The sequence below is a fragment of the Neoarius graeffei genome, chromosome 10 (genome assembly GCF_027579695.1).
Source record: "Neoarius graeffei isolate fNeoGra1 chromosome 10, fNeoGra1.pri, whole genome shotgun sequence".
NCBI lineage: Eukaryota > Metazoa > Chordata > Actinopteri > Siluriformes > Ariidae > Neoarius > Neoarius graeffei.
Genome location: NC_083578.1, coordinates 78,502,653 through 78,524,009, shown reverse-complemented (window position 1 = coordinate 78,524,009; position 21,357 = coordinate 78,502,653). Strand labels below are relative to the sequence as shown.

General features: G+C 44.0%; 1 non-coding gene across 1 annotated transcript; it reads left to right on the top strand.

The window, feature by feature from the left end:
- The first annotated feature begins 12,842 nt into the window (after positions 1–12,842).
- Positions 12,843–12,915, top strand: trnaf-aaa (transfer RNA phenylalanine (anticodon AAA)). Its single transcript has one exon. It is a non-coding gene; the product is annotated as a tRNA-Phe (tRNA).
- Positions 12,916–21,357: the final 8,442 nt, after the last annotated feature.

Below are 21,357 nucleotides of genomic sequence, written 5' to 3'. Positions count from 1 at the left end.
TGATTGAGCACTGGCATAATGTACTGCAGGAACAACAGTATCAGCTCAGTCAGGGGTTCCCAGGGAGCAGTTGGGGTTAGGTGCCTTGCTCAAGGGCACTCCAGCCCAAGGCCACCCCATGTTAACCTAACGTGCATGTCTTTGGACTGTGGGGGAGATCAGAGCACCCAGAAGAAACCCACGCAGACATGGAGAGAACATGCAAACTCTACACAGAAAGGCCCTCGTCGGTTGCTGGGCTCGAACCCAGAACCTTCTTGCTGTGAGGTGACAGTAATAACCACTACACCACTGTGCAGAATGAGAATGAGCATCTAGAACATAATTAACAAAAATGGCCATATTTAATGTCACATCTAAATGACATAGTCCCAAACATACATGTTCTCTTTAAGCTCAGGCGACCCTGGGACTAGTGTAGAATAAAAAGGCAAAGTCGTTCCCATTGCAGGACCTGATCTTTCCAGGCAGTCTCCTGTCTCAGTACTAACCAGGCACTTAGTACATTGGGCAGCACCAATCTCCATAGCCCTCAGCTTCTCACCTATGACATCACTGGGATTACAGTGGGAGGGCAGTCCTCTGGTAACTGCAAGGGTTTGACTCCCTACTCGCATCTGTATTGCGGCATGCCTCATCAGATGGCAATCGGTACCATTTTGATAATGGTCTTTGGTATGACCCAACCATGAGTCGAACTAACAATCTCCCAGTCAAGTAGTGGACATGATAACCACTGGGCTCTTCTTCTTCTTTTGGCTACTCTCCCATATGTTCAGGGTCGCCACAGCGGATCTGTTCTGGATGTTCGATTTGACATGGGTTTTACACTGGATGCCCTTCCTGATGCAACCCTCCCCAATCTTTCTGGGCTTGGGACTGGCACTAAGCCCATGTTTACATTAGACCGTATCAGCGGATCATCAGATTAACGTTTTTAAAATGATTAGTGTGCACACAGCAACACCAATACACTATTTGCGTGCACACAACAATACCAATACATGGATACGCTTGGCTCCGCAGGCATCCTGCGCTCCAAATCACTCCGCCCTGAACAGCGAGTGCCCTCTGGAGGGTGCGCACTCCGGCCCTGCGCAGCTCACAGAGCGCACGAGTGAAGCACACTAGCAGTGTTTTCGGGACTGAGCCGCTGTGTGTGTGATCCCAGCGCATATCGCTCATCACTTGCAAGTGGAAGGATGGCAAGCCTAAAGACAATCATAACTACACAATGGGCAGTATTTGCATCAGTATTTGCAGTATTTTCATACTTTTATACTCTTTAATGAAAGGTGATACAAGGCGGAAGTCCGCGCCGTTTTTCAGCAGTCGCGTCACATGACCAACGCCAGCGAATCAGGAAGGTGGATGTCACAGTGACGTTGTCCAATGAGACGCCAGCTAGAGCTCAGCACAGCGTATCCACGTATTCTGAATGTTTACACAGCACCGGAGCTGACACGATCTGGATTGAATACGTGGACGCTGGCGGATTCCCGTTTCCCGGCGTTTCCAGTCGGTTTAATGTAAACGGACAGTGCATCCGCGAAGAAAACGAGACAGATACGGTCTAATATAAACGTAGCCTAAGTATGGGCTGTCTTGTACAACCACAGTGGCTGGGTATTTTACCTAATCTGCATGTCTTTGAACTGTGGGGGAAACCGGAGCACCCGGAGGAAACCCACACAGACACGGGAAGAACATGCAAACTCCATACAGAAAGGCCCCTGTCAGCCGTGAGGGTTGAATCCGGAACCTTCTTGCTGTGTGGTGACAGTGCTAACCACTACACCACCATGGTGCCTGCAGTCTCATGTAGGATAGCCATTAAAAACACAAACAAACAAACAAACAAAAAAAGCCCATACTGTATATGTATCAGCCCTGTAATGATCTGGTGACTTGTCCAGGGTGTACCCCACCTCTTGCCCATAGTCAGCTGAGATAGGCTGCAGCTTGCCCGTGACCCTGCACAGGATAAATGGTTATGGATAATGGATGGATGGATATACTGTACATAAAGCTTCAGCTATATATAATATTAGCTATTTCAGGATACGAAGTCATTTCTGTTCAGTAAATTAAGACTGCTTGCTGTTTGTTATGATTCTAATCAATGCTTACATACACTATTGACAGTATAGTAGTTTGAGTTTGAATGTAGCATCTTTTCACTCAGTAGTGAAACAGTTTAATGACCTCCTACAGTTTGGCCAGGCAAAGTAAAGCCAAATATAAGCAAAGATGAGAAGAAAAATTGGGATCCAACTCTAAGGTCATAGATTTTTCCATCACAGTGGCCTTGAATTGATCTCTGGAACATTTGCTTTGCTACTTGTGTGCCCTTTGCTTGTGCCCACACAGTGTGAGGATGTCTGCTGCCCTGCAATATTGTAACCATGGCAATTTATAAATAAATAAATTTATGATTCCTGCCAATTGTGCTTTGCTTCCTGTTGCTTTTCTGCCAATGGTCAATGGTTGTTAGCACAGTCTGCATCAATAACATCCAGCTTTAGGAGATGAAACACATTTACAAGACAAGTTCATTCTCTAATAGTGAACAATCCTTATATATAGCTTTTTCTGCTGGACAAAACCACTTGGGCGGCACGGTGGTGTCGTGGTTAGCGCTGTTGCCTCACAGCAAGAAGGTCTGGGTTCAAGCCCCGTGGCCGGTGAGGGCCTTTCTGTGTGGAGTTTGCATGTTCTCCCCATGTCTGCGTGGGTTTCCTCTGGGTGCTCCGGTTTCCCCCACAGTCCAAAGACATGCAGGTTAGGTTAACTGGTGACTCTAAATTGACCGTAGGTGTGAGGTGTGAAAGGTTGTCTCTGTCTGTTTGTCAGCCCTGTGATGACCTGGCGACTTGTCCAGGGTGTACCCTGCCTTTCGCCCGTAGTCAGCTGGGATAGGCTCCAGCTTGTCTGCGACCCTGTAGAACAGGATAAAGCAGCTAGAGATAATGAGATGAGATGAGACAAAACCACTCAAGGTTGTTTTCTACAAGACGCATATTAGGACATATCACACAAATGAAACTACACTTACATTATCATCATTTTGTCATGACCACTAGAGTCACCTCGGCCATTTTCTGTTTATATACCGTAATTGTCAAAGAAGACCCAGACATTAATATTGTAGAAACGGCCTGGATGTGGGTGGAGCACAGAAGTACGGCAGGCTGTTATTTGCTTGGGAGAGTACTATCATATTCTGGCCCCCAATCTCTCCTCCTCTAGTCCTCTCACTCCTTTTATAGGGCGCCGTCACTGAGTCTTACACTCTTACTGAGTGTAAGAGACACACAAACACATGTTAATAGAGATCTTGCAGTCACGTGACTGGAAAGTACACAGACGCCATCTTGTCGGTAAAGAACACCGCTGAATACTGCTGCACTCGTGTACAGAATGGATCAATTTCAACCGACAGACTACACGGCTCATTTTTCTAATGAACAGATAACTAGATATATGTCTAAAATAAACGATCTACAGATTAGTGACCCTTATGGCTTACCGGACGGAGTTTTCACGACCGTGTCAGTGGATATGGAACTGCCAGCGGAATACCCAGACGTGTATAATTACCTCATTAACTTTCCCTCGCTGTTCAGTGGTGAAGCACTGCGTGCTTATAAATCTCTGGACAGTTATCTTTACAGAAATTCAGGATTTGTCAGCGACTCAGATGTGGCATCTTGTAAACAAGAAAATAATCCTCATTGGATGGGTAAGTCACTTAAGTATTACTAGTACTGCACTGACCAGCTGATTATAGAATAGAATAGAATAGAATAGAATAAGGTAATTCCAGCTGTAATTCCAAATCGCCCGTTTTGTTTACCATGGATCTGGCGTTGGAGAGATAGAGGCTTAGCAGTGGAGGTTTGAGTGGCTGTTTTCTGAGCTTAGTCAACAGGCCGGCTCTACACCCTCGCTTTTGCTTCCGCTCCCGGCGCCGCCTCCTTCGCTTTGCTTCCGATAACAATCCACGGAGACCCCGCTGGTCTCGCTATCTTGTCCGGAATGTTTTTTTTTTCTCGTCCGGAATGTTGTGCATGCGATGGAAATCGCTACAAACCGTCATTTTCTGCTGGAAACCAATGTCCAGTAAGTCCATACGGTTGTAGTGGATATCGAAGTCCGGTACAGATGAACAACACGCAAAAATACACACAAAAAACATAAAAAACGTGCACAGGTAGGGAGAGCTTGTAGCCGCAGCTGTTGTAGTAGAATTGTATATAGTAGGGTTTTCCAGAAGAAAAGGTAGAAGTAGAAGCAGAAGTAGAAGGCGGAAATATGGCGTTTGACCGACAAGATGGCGTCTGTCACAATCTGGATCGGCTGTGACGTCACATGCAAGTGCTCCATTGACAACAGGTGTAGCGATATGACCACTCACCTTCCCCGACTCTGCCCTCCATTCACAGACTGACTCTTGGCCACGCCCCCACTGCCACAAATATATTTTACTATAACGTTTCTTTTTTATAACTTTCCTGAGTTTAAAGGCCAATCTTTGAATACTGCCAACCCCCCAACTTTCACACACACACACAATTTTACCTACAAATATTCATCATAATGATTGCATCATGAAGCAGACAGATGGGTGCAAACGCAGGTTTTCTGATTTTATTAAAAACCAACATAGAAAGCAAACCAAAGGGCTAGGCATTACTCCAGAATGTAGTCAGCCAAACTGGATAAATAAAACAAGACTAAATCAGTAAACGTGAAGTGTGTTATGGTCAAAACACTAATCAAGACAGGCAGGTAATGTCCAGGGCTTGGAATCTCATCTCTCACCTCATTATCTCTAGCCCCTTTATCCGGTTCTACAGGGTCGCAGGCAAGCTGGAGCCTATCCCAGCTGACTACGGGCAAAAGGTGGGGTAAACCCTGGACAAGTCACCAGGTCATCACAGGGCTGACACATAGACACAGACAACCATTCACACTCACACCTCCGGTCAATTTAGAGTCACCAGTTAACCTAACCTGCATGTCTTTGTACTGTGGGGGAAACCGGAGCACCCAGAGGAAACCCACACGGACAACATGCAAACTCCGTACAGAAAGGCCCTCACCGGCCATGGGGCTCGAACCTGGACCTTCTTGCTGTGAGGCAACAGTGCTAACCACTACACCACCGTGTGTCCAGCTTGGAATCTTCACAGGCATAATGCTGGAGCAAGACTTTGCATAGTAACACTGAGAATCTGGGCTATTTTAAAGATACGAGTAGATTGCAAACCAGGAGATTCTCATTCATGAGGAAGTCATTTGATGAGGTTGTGAGCTATGGATCATTGGATTTTTCATCTGCAACTTTAGATATTGTATACTAGGACGTGACATGAAAATGCAAAGTGATAGTTTACATGCCAAAACACTGTCTGAGTTTGGCTAAATTCAGATAAATCACATAAATATTGCATGTTTACAAATTTGGTTAAGGCTAGGTTTTCCATCATATACCTGCATAAGATGGTTCATTCACCTTTTCTGCAATGTATCATCCATCATTTTTTCAACATCATCTTAATGAAACAATTACCTTAAGTCAGGAATGCACCAATTATATACAACCCCGATTCCAAAAAAGTTGGGACAAAGTACAAATTGTAAATAAAAACGGAATGCAATAATTTACAAATCTCAAAAACTGATATTGTATTCACAATAGAACATAGACAACATATCAAATGTCGAAAGTGAGACATTTTGAAATTTCATGCCAAATATTGGCTCATTTGAAATTTCATGACAGCAACACATCTCAAAAAAGTTGGGACAGGGGCAATAAGAGGCTGGAAAAGTTAAAGGTACAAAAAAGGAACAGCTGGAGGACCAAATTGCAACTCATTAGGTCAATTGGCAATAGGTCATTAACATGACTGGGTATAAAAAGAGCATCTTGGAGTGGCAGCGGCTCTCAGAAGTAAAGATGGGAAGAGGATCACCAATCCCCCTAATTCTGCGCTGACAAATAGTGGCGCAATATCAGAAAGGAGTTCGACAGTGTAAAATTGCAAAGAGTTTGAACAAATCATTATCTACAGTGCATAATATCATCAAAAGATTCAGAGAATCTGGAAGAATCTCTGTGCGTAAGGGTCAAGGCCGGAAAACCATACTGGGTGCCCGTGATCTTCGGGCCCTTAGACGGCACTGCATCACATACAGGCATGCTTTTGTATTGGAAATCACAAAATGGGCTCAGGAATATTTCCAGAGAACATTATCTGTGAACACAATTCACCGTGCCATCCGCCGTTGCCAGCTAAAACTCTATAGTTCAAAGAAGCAGCCATATCTAAACATGATCCAGAAGTGCAGATGTCTTCTCTGAGCCATTTAAAATGGACTGTGGCAAAGTGGAAAACTGTTCTGTGGTCAGACGAATCAAAATTTGAAGTTCTTTATGGAAATCAGGGACGCCGTGTCATTCGGACTAAAGAGGAGAAGGATGACCCAAGTTGTTATGAGCGCTCAGTTCAGAAGCCTGCATCTCTGATGGTATGGGGTTGCATTAGTGCATGTGGCATGGGCAGCTTACACATCTGGAAAGACACCATCAATGCTGAAAGGTATATCCAGGTTCTAGAGCAACATATGCTCCCATCCAGACGACGTCTCTTTCAGGGAAGACCTTGCATTTTCCAACATGACAATGCCAAACCACATACTGCATCAATTACAGCATCATGGCTGCATAGAAGAAGGGTCTGGGTACTGAACTGGCCAGGCTGCAGTCCAGATCTTTCACCCATAGAAAACATTTGGCGCATCATAAAACGGAAGATACGACAAAAAAGACCTAAGACAGTTGAGCAACTACAATCCTACATTAGATAAGAATGGGTTAACATTCCTATCCCTAAACTTGAGCAACTTGTCTCCTCAGTCCCTAGACATTTACAGACTGTTGTAAAGAGAAAAGGGGATGTCTCACAGTGGTAAACATGGCCTTGTCCCAACTTTTTTGAGATGCGTTGTTGTCATGAAATTTAAAATCACCTAATTTTTCTCTTTAAATGATACATTTTCTCAGTTTAAACATTTGATATGTCATCTATGTTCTATTCTGAATAAAATATGGAATTTTGAAACTTCCACATCATTGCATTCCATTTTATTTACAATTTGTACTTTGTCCCAACTTTTTTGGAATCAGGGTTGTATTTTAATGAATTGAAGAACAACACTTTATCAGTTTAGCCATCCATACATTATCCTGTGTAGGGTCACTGGCAAGCTGGAGCCTACATGTATCCCAGCTGACTATGGGCGAGAGGTGGGGTACACCCTGGACAAGTCACCAGATCATCACAGGGCTGACACACAGACAAACAACCATTCACACCTACAGTCAATTTAGAGCCACCAATTAGCCTAACCTGCATGTCTTTGGACTGTGGGGGAAACCAGAGCACCCGGAGGAAACCCACGCGGAGAACATGCAAAGTCCACACAGAAAGGTCCTCGTCAGCCACTGGGCTTGAACCCAGAACCTTCTGGCTGTGAGGCAACAGTGCTAACCACTACACCACTGTGCTGCCTTATCAGTTTATAGTTATGTGTAATATTGTGGATTGTTATACATACAAGACACTTTTTCAATGGAATAAAAACGTGTTCTATTCCCTTCTAGCGGGTTTCATTCATTTGGTTTGACAGCATGCAATATTGTTAGTATATCGCTTATCCTATGTGCATTACATCACTCTACCCCAGGGGTGTCCAAACTGATCCATAAAGGGCCGTGTGGCTGCAGGTTTTCGTTCCAGCCATGCAGCAGCACACCTGATTTGGCTTATTCAATCAACTGACACACCCACCCTTTAATCAAGGGTGGGTGTGGCTGCAAGTATTTGACTGTGTGAAGACAATTCAGTTGATTGAATGAGCCAAGTCAGGTGTGCTGCTGCATGGCTGGAATGAAAACCTGCAGCCACACGGCCCTTTATGGATCAGTTTGGACACCCCTGCTCTACCCAATGGAGAATGGGCGTTGAATATGGTTTATGATATTGCATGGTTAGCCCTGTGATGACCTGGCGACTTGTCCAGGGTGTACCCCGCCTTTCGCCCGTAGTCAGCTGGGATAGGCTCCAGCTTGCCTGCGACCCTGTAGAACAGGATAAAGCGGCTAGAGATAATGAGATGAGATATTGCATGGTTGTCAAAACAACATGACATCACACGTCGGAGACATAAACTTCCGTGCTAATGAGCAACTGTGACAACACAACATGTTTGTAAACAAACATGGCTGCCAGGTTTGCTTCGTTAAATACGGAAGATTTTGAGAGAATTTTGAAAGACAAAGACACGTTGAACACTGGAAAGGAATGTATAATAATAATAATAATAATAATAACATTGGCTGGTGGCGGCACGGTGGTGTAGTGGTTAGCGCTGTCGCCTCACAGCAAGAAGGTCTGGGTTCAAGCCCTGTGGCCGGCGAGGGCCTTTCTGTGTGGAGTTTGCATGTTGTGTCCGTGTGGGTTTCCTCCAGGTGTTCTGGTTCCCCCCACAGTCCGAAGACATGCAGGTTAGGTTAACTGGTGACTCTAAATTGACCGTAGGTGTGAATGGTTGTCTATGTGTCAGCCCTGTGATGACCTGGCAACTTGTCCAGGGTCTACCCCACCTTTCGCCCGTAGTCAGCTGGGATAGTCTCCAGCTTGGCTGCGACCCTGTAGAACAGGATAAAGTGGCTAGAGATAATGAGATGAGATGAATATTAGCTGGCTTTTTTTTCATGGTATATCAGATGTATTCCATTCAGCTAGCATGATATTGAATTCATCTTTGACTTGTTCACTATCATGCTAACTGAATGGAATATATTTGATATACCCTGAAAAAAAGCCAGCCAATATTACACATACAAAACTAGTTCTTGTTATTACTTACATTATAAAAAGTTGTTCCCTGGCCAGTTCTGCCAGTGTGTCACTTAACTGAAAACCAGAAAGTACAAAGCCTTCAGTCCTGAAGTCTTTCCCATGGCAAAAAAAACCCTTACTGTTACAAAGTGGAGAGTCCTTCCATAAATGTGAAATACATATGTTTGCTGAATAATAGCATGCTTTTTAAGCTGTTTATTAAGAGCTGTGCAAGCTGTGACTATAGAAACCAGACTGTATCAGAACAATGTGACTTGCCTTGCAAACCAGAACAAATATCAGAGCTCATGTTAGAGAAAATGAATCACCTTCTGAACAATCAGATTTAAAAAATCAATAGCACTAAGATATAACTAATAAACAATATTAGTTGTTTGTAAAACAAAGTCAGCAAATCATCTTTTAATATAGAGCTTTTGCCTTTAGGTCTAACAGGAAGGTCCTCCTGAGGGGCATGCAGTATTAAGAGGTCTAAGATTTGAGAAACTTCTGCTGTGACTTTTAGCTCATTTATCTGGAAAAGCCTGCAAAGATACTGCTGTCAGCACGCAGTACAGGAAATAAATCACTGTTAAAGGTCCCATGGCATGAAATTTTCACTTTCTGAGGTTTTTTAATGCTAAAATGAGTTCCTCTGACCTTCTTAAGTCACCCCAGTGGCTAGAAATTTCATAATGTGTAAACCAAACTATGCCCAACATTTGAGAATGGTGCGTCAAAACGGCGTTTTGATAAGCTCTTCCCTTTACTACGTCAGCAAGGGAGATGATCCCCACGCCCCCCCCCCGGATTCCCACCCACTGTATGGATTGCCCCGCCCAGTTGTAGTGAGGAGACCATAGAGGACACAACAACATGGCATCACCTAAGCGAGCGAAACATGGAAATTGCACTGTACATGGATGTGACAACACAGAAAAGTCTGTTTTTACTGCCGACGGGAGAGCCCCTGAAGACGCAGTGGCTTAATTTTATTTACTTCAATAATACGCCGTCGAGTCTACCTAAGACGGTGTATGTTTGTCGGAAGCATTTTCCTGAGGAATGTTTCCACAACTTGGGACAGTACAGGGCAGGTTTTGCACATCAACTGTCACTGAAGCCTGGGTCCGTACCAAGCATCCCTGCTGCATCAGCCACAAACACCGAACAAGTAAGTGTACTGTATAATTGGTCGTTTTGCCGTGTTTTAAAATCGGTGCGTTAGCCTAGCAATGGCTACATTAGCTGTGCAGCTAACCGCTTCCTGCAGTTAGCCAGGTAATCTGCGCTACAAAACTAAAGAGCATGCAGCATGCTCTGTTAAACTGAGTTTAGTCTGGAAATTGACTGTAACTTATGAGCTTATGTTTGACTATTGCTCCGCAATGCATGTCTTCTGTTGGATAAGTGGTATGTTGCTGTAGTTGCTGCTTCTATCCTCTTTGGTTATGGAGTGTGTGTTCAAGCCTAGGGTATTATACGTTCGTAAACTACCACTCCGAACACTCTCACTCTCTGTTCTCTGTGTCATGTTGAGTTTACGAAAGGAGTCCGAGGGAGAACGGGGTTTTGTCTTAGCAGCGTGGCTACAGGCGCTGATAGCAGCGAGTATGTGTGTGCGCAGCTTGGTCAAGCCCCTCCCCCCATGGCCCGCCCCCACCCTCTACCCTTCCCCGCCTCCTGCTTCTCATTAGCAAAACGACGCACTGGGAAAAGCGCTGAAATGGGGCTTTCTCCCAGGAGGCTATATTTACATGCCGAGGGTTCATTTCGAGAAAGGCTGCGGATATAACATCCGGAAGCCTCCATGAGCCCGTTTAAAGCATTAACAAACCACCATGCCATGGGACCTTTAAAGTGCATCTGGGCCTCTCTCTTGTCTCACCGACATAATGAAAAATTTACAGATCTTCCTGCAGATTTTTCAAACAAAAGGTTAATGCATTAAGCTCCAGATAAGATGCAAAACTGAGATGATCAAAAAACAAATTCTACGGTTTAGAGTAGCTTTGTGCTTTTGCTCAAAAATTGTTATGTCAGTCAGGAAGTCAGGAACCCATCTGATTCAGCTCTTATCAGCCGCCATACTGTGGAGGACTTTTCAAACATGTAAGAGTTTAGTTTTAGTCTTTTCACATTTGCATGCCTGATGCATTGTTCTTTTAAGAGCACACAAGTTCAGGGCTCCTCAGCTTTTTTTTTAGAGGGCCTTTAGACTCCCTGCTGAGAAAAAGCCAAATAAGTCTCAACAGCACTGACTGTCCACTCAGTAATATGGCCGATAATTCAGGTTGCCTAGATACAAGCAAAAAGCTCATAATAAATATGGTCAGACCATTTTTGAAATACACAATCATATTTCACATTCAACATTGTTAATTGTGCATTCTGAGAAGCTTTTCTGCACACCATGGTTGTAAAGAATGGTTATTTTAGTTACCATAGCCTTCCTTTCAGCGCGAACCAGTCTGGCTATTCTCCTCTGACCTTCACACAATTCTGTGTAAACTTTAAAGACTGTTCTGTGTGAAAATCCCAGGAGATCAGTCGTTTCTGAAATTCCCAAATTAGTGTGTCTGGCACCGATAACTATTCAACAGTCAAAGTCACTGAGATAAAATTTTTCTCCATTCTGATGTGTGATGTGAACATTAACTGAAGTGCTTGACCTGTATCTGCATGATTTATCCAGTATGCTGCTGCTGCTAAATCACTGGCTGACTGAATAATTGCATGAACGAGCAGGCAATAAAAAACAGTAAAACACAAAACCACAGATCACAAGACAAGACAAAGTAGAAACCAACAATAAAACATAGACAATCCTCATATAGGGTAAGTTTTTGGAAGGATGGCAGGAAACTGAGAACCTGGAGGAAACCTATAAAGGGAGAACATTTGAAACTCTGTGCTTGAGCTCAGGATCAAACCAAGGACCCTGGAGCTACCTTAGCATGCTGTCCTCAAATACAAATGAGCTATCAAATTCCTGCCCAGGTTCATTTAAAAAAAAACCTGGCTCATTGTTTATGAAGTGTTTTTTTTTTAATGAGTAAATGTCACTGTGCTATGTCTGAACCTAAGAACAGCCTGGTGTATATGTGTTGATCATATGTCTCCTCTGACCCTGTTTTTACTTTCCCGTATCCTGTCTCAATGCCTAACAAATGCTCCTTGAGTTGGAAGTGTGACGGATTCCAAAGTAGATTTCTAGAGCAAACCGCTCATTTAGCTCCAGTCAGAAATTCCTATCCTAGATTTCTCATGGGCGGCACGGTGGTGTAGTGGTTAGTGCTGTTGCCTCACAGCAAGAAGGTCCGGGTTTGAGCCCCATGGCCGGCGAGGGCCTTTCTGTGTGGAGTTTGCATGCTCTGTCTGTGTGGGTTTCCTCCAGGTGCTCCGGTTTCCCCTACAGTCCAAAGACATGCAGGTTAGGTTAACTGGTGACTCTAAATTGACTGTAGGTGTGAGTGTGAATGGTTGTCTCTGTCTATGTGTCAGCCTTGTGATGACCTGGCGACTTGTCCAGGGTGTACCCCGCCTTTCGCCCATAGTCAGCTGGGATAGGCTCCAGCTTGCCTGAGACCCTGTAGAACAGGATAAAGCGGCTAGAGATAATGAGATGAGTTGAGATTTCTCATGCATCATCATTGCATACATTTCTCATACTCGTACCCCAGAATTACAATGGATATGGCATGCACGCATTGTGGAAATTACCTCAAACTTCTAAAAAAAAATGCAGGGTTTAATATAACCCAATTTTAGTCATTTTTGTCACCAACAGCACACAGTGGGTTAATTTAACTACATAAGGTTGACTTACTATGTACAACCCTGACTGGCCAAGCTACCAATTTTTTTTTTTTAGCATTACATAACTTTTTCAGTCTGTCCCAACTTTTTTGAAACCTGGTTCTGGCTCTTGCTGAAATAGCTCAGTAGGGAGAGCATTAGCCTAAAGAGCTAAAGGTTCCTGGTTCAATCCTGGGTTTTGGCACTGAGGTGTGTGTTCATCTAAGCCTTACAAATATTTTGCAAGCAAATCCAAATTCATGAACTCTCAAAGACAAAGAAAACCATACTGGCTGGGCATTGCCCAGGATAAAAAGGTCCAAGCTACTCTTAAATTAAATTTTGCTTCCTGGAATGTTAGAACCATGCTAGACCAGAAAAAGTATGATAGACCTGAACGTAGAAGCACTAGTATCGCTTGGGAATTAATTAAATTCAATATAGATATTGCAGCTCTAAGTGAAGTTCGACTTGGTGACAATGGCTCCATCAAGGAAGAAGCAGGTTACATGATTTTTTGGTGTGGAAAAACCTCTGGTAACAAGAGCGAGTCTGGGGTTGCCTTAGCTATTAAGAATGATATACGGTAATCGCCAAACTGACCAAAGATCTTAAGCCAGTAAATGACAGATTGATGACCCTTAGGCTTCCCCTCACAAACAGCAGGTACCTAAGTTTGATTGCCATTTATGCTCCTACTATGTCCAACAGTACAGAAAGCATCATACAGTTCTATGATGTGCTGGATCAGACCTTGAAAACTGTGCATAAAGCTGACAAGATCATTCTTTTAGGTGACTTCAATGCTAGAGTTGGTCAGGATGATGCAATTTGGCCAAATGTGCTGGGAAAATTTGGAACCATTAAAATGAACTCAAATGGTGAGCTTCTATTATCCATCTGTACTGAACATCAGCTAGTTATCACAAACTCGTGTTTTAAGCACAAAGACGTATACAAGCATTCATGGATGCACCCACGATCCAAACACTGGCATCTGATTGATTTCGTTATCACCCGTCAACGTGATCTTGGTGACTTCCTTGATACCAGAGCCATGCGAGGTGCTAATTGTAGCACAGATCACATCATGATACGATCAAAAACTAGGCTGAAAGTGAGACGAATGATGAAGAAAGGATGTCAACGTACATGCAAACTCGATGTAAACAAAACTAAGAACAACAAAGCAAGACACGTCCTAGAAGAGAAGTTGAGTCAGAGCTTGATCAACATCTCTGGCTCCGTGGAAGAGAAGTGGGCTTCTTTTAAGTCAACTGTGTATGATACCGGTACATCCAAACAGGTACTGGGCTTTGCCACACGAAAACACGAGGGCTGGTTTGATGAGAATAACAACGAACTTAGCAAGCTTTTGCAGGACGGAAACCATGCCCGATCAAACATGCTTAATCGTAATACCAGATCCAACAAAGCTAAGTACAAGCACTTTTCACACCTACTTCAGCGGAGCTGTCGTGAATGGAAAAATGAGTGGTGGCAGGCAAAAGCTGCTGAACTTCAAGAGAAGGCAGACAAGAACGATACTAAAGGTTTTTATCAAGGTCTCAAAGCAGTGTGGGGTCCAAGAGCTTCCTACCACGATCAGCTCTTTGCTTCTGCCAACATTACACTGCTTACTGAGAAACAAGATATTCTCTCTAGGTGGATTGAATATTTCAACACACTTCTAAACGTGACAACCACAGTTGATCCCAGTGTCCCTGAGAGTGTGGACCAAGCCCCTATTCAACACTGGATGGATGAATGCCCAGATTTTGTCGAAGTCAATACAGCCATTCAAATGTTACGTGGCGGAAAATCTCCAGAAGCTAACGGGATCCATTCAGAAGTGTTAAAAAGTGGTGGTCTGGTGCTAACTCAGACTCTGCACGAGATTATTTCAGAGTCATGGCACTCTGGTAAGCCTCCACAAGACTGGAAGGATGCTCAACTTATTCAAAAAAGGTGATCGTTGCCTCAGTGAGAATTATCGTGGAATCTCTCTACTCTCGATTCCTGGGAAAGTATTTGCATGCTTACTTCTCAACAGACTCTCCAAGCATGCAGAAACTTTCTTACCTGAAGCTCAGTGTGGGTTCTATGCAGGCAGAGGCACAGTTGACATGATATTCTCCTTGAAGCAAATTCAAGAGAAATGTATAGAACAAAGAATGCAACTCTACATGGTCTTCATTGACTTCACGAAGGCATTTGATACTGTCAACAGAATAGCCTTGTGGATTATTCTACGAAAGCTTGGTTGTCCTGATCACTTACCGACCTTGTATCTGCCTTACATACAGGTATGAAAGCTTCAGTTAGCATGAAAGGGGCGCTCTCCTCTCCTTTTGAAGTTAACAATGGAGTAAAACAAGGGCGTTTGTTTGCCCCTACTCTTTTCTCTATCTACCTAGCTGTGATTTTAAACCATGCTTTCCAAGATTACGAGCAGGGCGTCTGGATTCAAAGCAGACCTGGTGCTGACCTATTCAACGTCAACCAATTCAAATCTGTGAGATACACTCAAAAGGTGCTGGTACGCGAACTTATGTATGCTGATGATACTGCCTTCATTGCCCATAGCTACAGTGATGCCCAGGACATAATATCTTGTTTTGCCAAAGAGTTTAGGCTGAAGATCAACATCAAAAAGACAGACGTACTATATCAACCTCCCCCTGGAACTACAGAGACTGGTCAGGATATTGTATTAGATGGCGTAAATCTTGCCAAGATCACTAGATTCAAATATCTTGGCTCAACTGTAACATCAAATAATAGAATTGACACAGAACTTGAGATCCACATGTCCCATGCATCTAGAGCATTTGGTAGGCTGAAGAAGAAGGTTTGGTATAATAAGGATTTAACTTTAAATATCAAATGTGCAGTGTACTGAGCCATTGTACTTTTCACTCTTTTTATGGTGTGGAATCCTGGACAGTCTACAAAGCCTCAGCCCAAAAACTCAAGGCATACATGATGTGACAGCTACGTCAAATCCTGGGCATAAAATGGTGGCATTATGTCTCTAACAGTAGCATTCTTGAAAAGACCTCCCTGCCCAGCATGTATGACATTCTGATTAGTAGAAATCTTCGCTGGACTGGTCATGTTAACAGAATGCCCAACTACAGACTGCCAAAGCTCATCCTCTTCTCCCAATTGGAAGATGGTACCAGAGGAGCTGGTCGTCCCAAGCTCCGGTTCAAAGATACAGTAAAACGCAACTTGAAAGAAGGGAACATACCTCTTAACTCTTGGCAGCGACTGTCCAATCAAAGAACAACTTGGAGAGCGATGATTCAGAGGAAGATTTAGCCATCATTGGAATCGATGGACAGCACTACTACTACTAATGTTAAAAATTATTAAAAATATAAAATGTTTAAGAGCTAAACAGGCTAAAAGCCACTGTGGTCATTGATTCATCCATGTAAGGCTTTGAGTAAATAAATGCAAAGCTTATGATGTTAATTCAAATGGTGACGGGATGTTGATTTATTCATCGTCTCATAGAAATAACCATACTAATAGATCACTGTATAAGATTTAGGAATATAATCAGTCCTCATTTATCACAGGATATATACTATTTGCATAACAAAAGTCACAATCTTCTATCTAATGGGCTGTACCACACAAAACCTCAGCCATACCGAGCATCTGGGGATGAGCTGACGGAATATTAACTAAGGATGCAATTCCCTATTACAAGTCTTATGAAATATGCATCTCGAGTATGAATTATACAAATTCATATCTGGCCTGGAGGGTCATTATGTGGTCCGTTGACAACCCGCAAAGCACTTTAAACTTGTGTTTGAACTTTAAGAGCTTGTGACGGCACTTGACAGGCATCACCTAGACTGCACAGCTGACATCTGTCATCCGGAGGCATTAAAGCACCGTTAAAAACTAGAGAAGAATGGAAAGTGACATTTTTGCTCTAGCCACAGCCAAGCAGGGTACACTCATCAAACTGGGAGCCTTGGAGGCTCAGTACTTTCTGGCATGTGTTAATGAATACTGCATAATATTTGTCTCACTTCTTCAGGATGGGATCACAAAAATGGGTGGCGTTCATGCAGAACGGTTTTCCTATTTCACAGTATGCCTGAGGGTGCTAAAATATAATAGCAACGTATTTATTTTCAAACATGGTTGGTTTGCAGTGACAGGTACATTGCATTTAAGCAAAAGGTGTACTAAAATGTAATAAAAAAGAAGAGTTGCTCGTCTGCAGGTAGACAGTTAATAGGGACAAAGTGGCAGTGAAAGGAAAGTGTGTTTGTAAAAGAAATGCAAGTAATATAGAAGGAGAGGAAGATCAATTCAGAAGAGAGAATGACAGAAAGAAGGAATGTGACACGCTGAATGTTACTGGTGTTACAAATTTTCATTGTATTTCAATTAAAGCGAGAAAGCCTTTCGATTTCATAAAATCGGTGAAATTTAGTTCCCTCTGAAATTTGGTCATTGTGATACATCTTTATTTCTGCAATATCTCACAAAATATCAGGCCATTCTGTTCTATGGCTGGGAAGTTATCTAGTTTGAGGGGATTCCCAAGCAGATAATGTGCATGAAATCGCTTGCTTTGCACAGTCAAGCAGACAGAGGAAGTCCGTGTGCGCATGCGCAGGTTTACCTTTGACCGTGCAATGAGTTACATCATTCTGCCGCTAAACGAACAGCTGATCACACCGAGGTGCGCGCTGACCGCCGATATTTATTAGTTTGGTCCTACATTTCCTTTCCTTCGCATATAACATAACATCTTTTCTTCTTGCTTTCAGTTACTGTAGTCGGTCTTTCACATTTCATTCGCACACTCACGTCCTCCATTTTTCTCTCCTGTTTCAAATTTGTATCCCACAATGCCTTCACAAACGTGATGTACGACTTAGTATCTTGAATTGGGTCATGGTGAAGCAGGAAAAAAATAGCGGAGAATTTCAGGCCACATGGCCCTAAATTCATTAAATGTTCTATTAAAAAAAAATGAATAAAATTGGAAGTCTGTGATTCAAATTCAGTAGCTTTCAGTCCATTAAACAAAAATAATTGGGTGTCGGGGAAAATTCTTTTTATGACCTACACTTGAAAAATCTGAAAGGCAGTCTGCCTTTAATAATTCAAAACAGTATCATTCATGCTTGAGTTTTGTCAAAATTCTAGCTTGATAATTCTAGCACTTTGCAAATAGAAAGAAAGGTTGTGTATTTACACTGATACTAGCAATAACAGATTTGAGAAAAGCTTACAAAAGTGGCACAAAAGTAGCTTAGCTGCAAATGATAGGACAAAACTCAATGCTTGCTATACAATAACTAACTAACAGTAATGTGGCTGTCTATGAGTGGAGGAAAGAGTAGAAAACACACTTATTTGAAAAAAAGATGGTGTTAGCTAGCTTGCTAGGTTTGCTAGCTCGCTAGTTAGCTAGCTCACATTGTTATTTCATGTTTCTAGCAACATAGTTAGATATCTAGCAAAGCTGTCCCTTGCACATTATCCTGAGAATTACCTAAACATTGTAGCAGCATTTAAACTGTTACAACACAATATTAACATAACACTGAACATTAAAGTAAAATTCATAGTTTAATACATAACTTTTATACTGTAAAACTTCACACAATCTGACTAGCTTGTCTATGCTAGCTAATGGCTTATCTATACATTTCAACATGTTTGACACTGAGCTGTGAATCTCCACAGGAACTAGCTCACAAAATCTGCAGATTATTATCATGCTGTTTCCTTTGAAGCATTTACAACTGATATACCTCTCACCTCACAAAACCTCTTTGTGCTCAGTTGCACATAAGACATCAATACTCCTACACCATTTAACCCTGTCTTTCGTTATCATCTTCGCCTCCTCCCATGATTTCCAGCCATTCAAAAATCATGTTCTCCACCATGTTGTTTTTGGTCTTCCTACTTTCCTCCTCCCATCATTCCCTGTGTGCGATACCTTGTTGTAGTAAGGAAGCTTGTGTGCTTTAATGAACTTGAGAGCTAACAGCTGGGGATCATGCCCCTGGTAGATCCAACCTTGCTGGGCAGGTTTCAAGTGAAAAGTCAGATGAATACAGCCCTCCAAGTTGGGGGTTGGGCGAAGGGCTAATAACCCTTCCCCATAAAACACTATTATTACAGAAACTGAGGATACTCTATGAATTTATGGGCAAGATGGAGAGACTGAAAGCCAAGTACCTCAGGATGAAGACATTGTCTTCACTGATTACCAGTACTGAATAAAATCGACGGGTGAAAGCACCACTGAAGCCTGCTGAATAAGGGAGTCACTTCTAAAGCCTAAAACAGATATGACAGCAGATAAATGGCGGCATGGTGGTGCAGTGGTTAACACAATTGCTACCATCTGCTAAAAAAGTCATTAAATTTATCACGAGGCTCTTTTTTTTAAATAAAGTTTCTATAGTGGTCAAGTTGCTAAAGTCAATCGATTTAGGGACAAAGTCTCTATGTTTCTAAGTACACTGGCAAGAGCTGATTTCTTTCTAGACCAGACTGTAGATTCATGCACTGTATCAGTGACAGTTGTGTCAGGTGATTACAGTAAGTGAAACATGCCGTAGATTTGATCTCCATTTGGACTGATATTTTTTCAGAATCCATCCATAAACATGCTTTTGGAGGAGAAACTGAAAGTAACTAGAGTAAGCACACGTTGTATAATGAAAGTACAAATTACACAAAACGATCAGTGGCAGAACTGTTTACCATTTTTGGATTTCAGTGGAAACATGGAATAACCCTCCCAAGGCAGACAGGTCCTAGGTGACAGGCCAGACCAAGAGTAGTTCACCAAAACCCCTTATGGATAATAATCAATCAAGGACCATGACGTCGCCCAGTATGGCACAGCCGGGGCCCCACCCTGGAGCCAGGCCCGGGGTTGGGGCTCATATGCGAGCGCTTGGTGGCCTGGCCTTTGCCCACGGGGCCCAGCCGGGCTCAGCCCGAAGAGGTGACATGGGCCCGACCTCCTGTGGGTTCACCACCCACAGAGATAGCCATAGGGAGCCGGTGCAGTGTGGATTGGGCGGTAGTCGAAGGCAGGGGCCTCGACGACCTGATCCCCGAACACAGCGGCTAGCTGTTGGGACATGGAATGTCACTTCGCCTGGGGGGAAAGAGCCTGAGTTTGTGCAGGAGGTTGAGAGGTACCGGCTAGAGATAGTCGGGCTCACCTCCACGCATAGCTTGGGCTCCGGAACCCAGCTCCTCAAGAGGGGCTGGACTCTCCACTTCTCTGGTGTCACCCATGGTGAGCGGCGGCGGGCTGGTGTGGGCTTGCTTATAGCTCCCCAGCTCAGCCGCCATGTGTTGGAGTTTACCCCAGTGAACGAGAGGGTCACCTCTCTGCGCCGTCGGATCGGGGAGAGGGCTCTTGCTGTTGTTTGTACCTACAGACCAAATAGCAGTATAGAGTATCCAGCCTTCTTGGAGTCCCTGGGAGAGGTACTGAGAGGTGCTCAGACTGGGGACTCCATTGTTCTACTGGGGGACTTCAACACTCACGTGGGCGACGACAGTGACACCTGGAGGGGCGTGATTGGGAGGAACGGCCTCCCCGATCTGAACCTGAGTGGTGTTTTGTTATTGGACTTCTGTGCTAGTCATGGTTTGTCCATAACGAACACCATGTTCGAGCATAGGGGTGTCCATAAGTGCACGTGGCACCAGGACACCTTAGGTCGGAGGTCGATGATCGACTTTGTTGTCATTTCATCGGATCTCCGGCCCTATGTCTTGGACACTCGGATGAAGAGAGGGCCTGAGCTGTCAACTGATCACCACCTGGTGGTGAGTTGGATCCGCTGGCGGAGGAGGAAGCCGGACAGACCTAGCAGGCCCAAACGTATGGTGAGGGTCTGCTGGGAACGTCTGGCCGAGCACTCTGTCGGGGAGGTCTTTAACTCCCACCTCCGGGAGAGCTTCTCCCAGCTTCCGAAGGAGGCGGGGGACATTGAGTCTGAGTGGACCATGTTCTCTGCCTCCATTGTCGACGCGGCTGTTTGGAGCTGTGGCCACAAGGTCTCCGGTGCCTGTCGTGGTGGCAATCCCCAAACCTGGTGGTGGACACCGGAAGTAAGGGATGCCGTCAAGCTGAAGAAGGAGTCCTATTGGGCCATGTTGGCCTCCGGGACTCCTGAGGCAGCTGACAGGTATCGGAGGCCAGACATGCCTCAGCTCGGGCAGTTGCGGAGGCAAAAACTCGGAACTGGGAGGAGTTCAGTGAAGCCATGGAGGAGGACTATCGGTTGGCCTCGAAGAAATTCTGGCAAACCGTCTGGCGCCTCAGGAGGGGGAAGCAGTACTCTGCCAACACTGTTTACAGTGCAGGTGGGGAGGTGTTGACCTCGACTGGGGACATTGTCGGGCAGTAGAAGGAATACTTCGAGGATCTCCTCAATCCCACCGTCACATCTTCCATTGAGGAGGCAGAGGCTGATGACTCAGAAGTGGGCTTGTCCATTACCCAAGCCAAAGTCACTGAGGTGGTTAGCAAGCTCCTCAGTGGCAAGGCACCGGGGGTGGATGAGATCCGCCCTGAGTATCTCAAGTCTCTGGATGTTGTGGGGCTGTCTTGGCTGACATGCCTCTG